The sequence below is a fragment of the Bidens hawaiensis genome, unplaced genomic scaffold (assembly GCF_021521415.1).
Source record: "Bidens hawaiensis isolate Kalapana, Puna unplaced genomic scaffold, B.hawaiensis_p1.1 tig00038812_1, whole genome shotgun sequence".
Taxonomy (NCBI): Eukaryota; Viridiplantae; Streptophyta; class Magnoliopsida; order Asterales; family Asteraceae; genus Bidens; species Bidens hawaiensis.
In genome coordinates, this window is record NW_027505578.1 from 87,855 (window position 1) to 91,367 (window position 3,513).

Consider the following 3,513-nt stretch of genomic DNA (forward strand, 5'->3'; position numbering starts at 1 on the left):
GTTTCAATCTGTATTTAGGTATTAATTCATTATTTGGAATACTGAAGATTGGATTCTATATTTCTGACATAAGCCATCAATAACATATTTATGTTGGCAAATTATATTAGTTTATATATACACCAAGAGAAAATAAAGGAGGCATGCAAAGATCCCCCAAAAAATGCTTAAAACTATGAATGTAGAACGATATGTAAAATTTATAATTGCGAGCAAGCAAAAAAAAGGGCCCTCGAACAACTGAACAAGTGAACAACGACAAATGTCGGATTTGGTGACATTACTATGTCATTGTTGCGCGACCTATATAGAAATCATTTTTAATATTCGCAAAGTTTTAACATAATGCGAATAAAGTTTGATACTCTGCATCAAACTATACCGTTTAATAAAGTTTTAACATAATATTCAGATTTGGTGACATTACTATTCGGATTTGGTGACATTACTATTGGTGATTCGGTTAGGGTTATGATACCCGCGAAGCGCGGAGTGATATTATTCACTTCGAGTTCGGCATCCGTGGTTTCGGGTGAGTCACCGCACGCTTACACGGTATCAAAGCACGCGGTGGTCGGGTTAATGAAGAATTTGTGTGTTGAATTAGGGCAACATGGGATTAGGGTTAATTGCATTTCACCGGGGTCGGTTTCGACCCCGTTGTTGACAAATGCAATGGGGATGGAAAAAGCGGCCGTGGACGATATTTTGTGTGCGGCAGCGGTGTTAAAAGAGGTCGTGCCGACGGAGGAGGATGTCGCCGAGGCCGCGGTGTATTTAGCTAGTGATGGTGCTAAGTTTGTGACTGGCGTTAATTTGGTGATTGATGGAGGTTATAGTACTACTAATCCGACTTACACTAGGGTTATTAAACAAGTTTTTGAAAGCTTAGGTAAATAAAGTACATGCATGGTAATAATTAATAATAATAATCACGTACTGCCATGCATTAATAAAAATAATAATCTGTGAGAATTTTGATATTTGTTATGTGACTTATGTAACATTCAAGAATAAAATTTATTTTACTTTAATATGGTTTATATATGTAATGATTATTTAAAGATCAAATAGTATAACCAACTTGTTCTCCAAGTTTGACTCTCATTTCTTCTGCTATGCCCATGCATCAATTACACTCTGAAAGCATGATACAAATTAATACAAGCTTATAAGATATTCCAAGAAAAATGTTGAAAAAGTAATAATGGATATATACTAGTGGTAAAATATATTTCAATTTCAAAGTTAGAATGATTTTAAACAAAAATATAAAATTGTGAGTTATGTTAGGTGAGAAGTAGCGGTTAATGTTCGTTTTTTTTTTGTATCGTACTCTTTGTTTCTAAAAGATCGTGCGATGCAATCAATACTTCAAGCGTTATTGTGGGACAACCTTGGTCCTATGTACGTGACAAGGTAGTTTTTCCATGCTCAATGCATAGAATCAATGTTTCCCAACATTTCGGGAAAACCACGATGCGTTAAATGTGCTGAATGTGCGCCCAATTACCGTTGGATGCCAATTTCTTTAGGTCTTGTTATAAGATATTCGTTATAATATATTTTAATAACATACCTACAAAAATTTTGTAAACACTCGTGTGTTGTGCTTTCACCAATGCGTATGTATTCATTGATTAAGTCGGCTGTCATGTCGTATGCCAATTGACATGTTCATTTCTGGATGACGAAAAAACCCTTTCCACCAGTCGTCGTTGAAAGTATGGATAGTATTCTAACAAATTGTTTACAACTTTAAGGAATGACAAATGGCGTAGGGGATACCGTACCTGGAGAGAAGTAGCCATTCCACAGACGATTGTCGCCATCTTCACATCCTTTATAATATCCGAAATCCATCCGAGCAAATAATTTAATACTTATAATCACTCTAATTCTATTGGATTTATAGAATCTTATCTTATGTTATTAATATATATTTTGTTATTATTCTCTTTAACTTTTACGTTGGGATACATATGATACAAATATATAGATCATGATAAAATACACTATATGAAATTAAAGATTTGGTCAAAAATTAGAGACGTTATTATCTTGTTAAGAGGAGGGAATGTTGACGAAAATTTTAGATAAAGCTAATAAAATATACAGTAGTGTTTTAAATTCAAATTAATTGTTAAACTAATCTAAAGGTTGAAAGTGTTTAATCTCTAATTTAAATATGGGATAATAATATGGCCATCTTCTTTTAAAATTCAAATTACAATCAGCATACTTTACGTCTTCATCTCCAACGAGGATTCTTGAGTTATCTTAATCCAAAGCTAACTACTACCCGAAACTTATAGGCTTCATCACTCATATAAATATCATACCTCGATTTCCCTTCGTGGAAAACCCAAAATCGTTGTTTTTCTCTGCCGAATTCACCACCATCAACAACCCCGTTTTCTTCCGAGTTAAACCGCCACCGCAACCACTAACTGGTGTTGCCAAAGAAACCCATCACACTACCACCCTAATCTAGTCTCGCAACGAAGATCGTCCGCCACGGTGCCACCAAGTGCCGCTGCAAATCACACGACTCCGGCGTCGTAGTCAGTTTTTCGGTTCGCGTTTAGGTAACGTTCAAAATCTTCCTGATCTCTTGATACAAATTAGTTATTTGTTCTGTTGGTTAAAGTCTTATTTCGATGTTAATTGTGTTACGCCATGCTTGTGGCGACGCAGTTCCGGTGTTGATTCAGTTGCTCGCTGCGCCACCCTAACTTCCAGTTGATTCCGTTCAGCTACTAGGTAACAGTATGCTCTCCGTTAATTGTTCGTTCAGTTAAATATGGTTCTTAAATTTCGATTGTTCCGACGACTAAACCGAAATCTGGATATGGGGTTACGAAGAAATATATGTTCATGTACTAATAATATCAAAAGATTAATATATCGATTTACTTTTTCTTCTGTTTATAAATCTTGTCTCCAAAAATCTACTATATTTGCATGATTTATAATGTGTGTAATTAAATATTTAAAATATAGTATTGTTTCTTGTATGTAGTATGAGTTAATAATAATAATAATAATGATGATGAAGTTATGAGAAAGTTTTCTAAAATTCCTTTCAAATTAATTTTAGTTATTCTATGTGAAGGACGTAAAAGGTGTTTTGAGAATTCTAACTAACGAAAAGAGATGTGTAAAAGTATAAAAGTCTTCGACGTCGGAACCAACAAGTGAACTTAACAATTTAGCACACCTAAGAAAATTGTTTGAAATAAATAAAATGTAGGTGTTAGTACGAATTAAAGCGACTCGACTTTACTCGCTTGCTCAACGACTAGTAAGGTACGGAATCTGTTTTCGTGTACTCTTCGTATTATATATTCCGTTACTTCGTAGTACGGATTCTGTTTTTGTTTCCTTTTAGTATTATTTATACTCCGTTACTTTGTAGTACGGATTCTGTTTTTGTTTCCTTTTAGTATTATTTATACTCCGTTACTTTGTTGTACGGATTCTGTTTTTGTTTCCTCTTAGTATTAATTATAT

General features: G+C 34.2%; 1 pseudogene; it reads left to right on the plus strand.

Moving 5' to 3' along the window:
- Window positions 1-262: 262 nt before the first annotated feature.
- On the plus strand, window positions 263-900 carry LOC143614062 (short chain aldehyde dehydrogenase 1 pseudogene; annotated as a pseudogene).
- The last annotated feature ends 2,613 nt before the right edge of the window (window positions 901-3,513 follow it).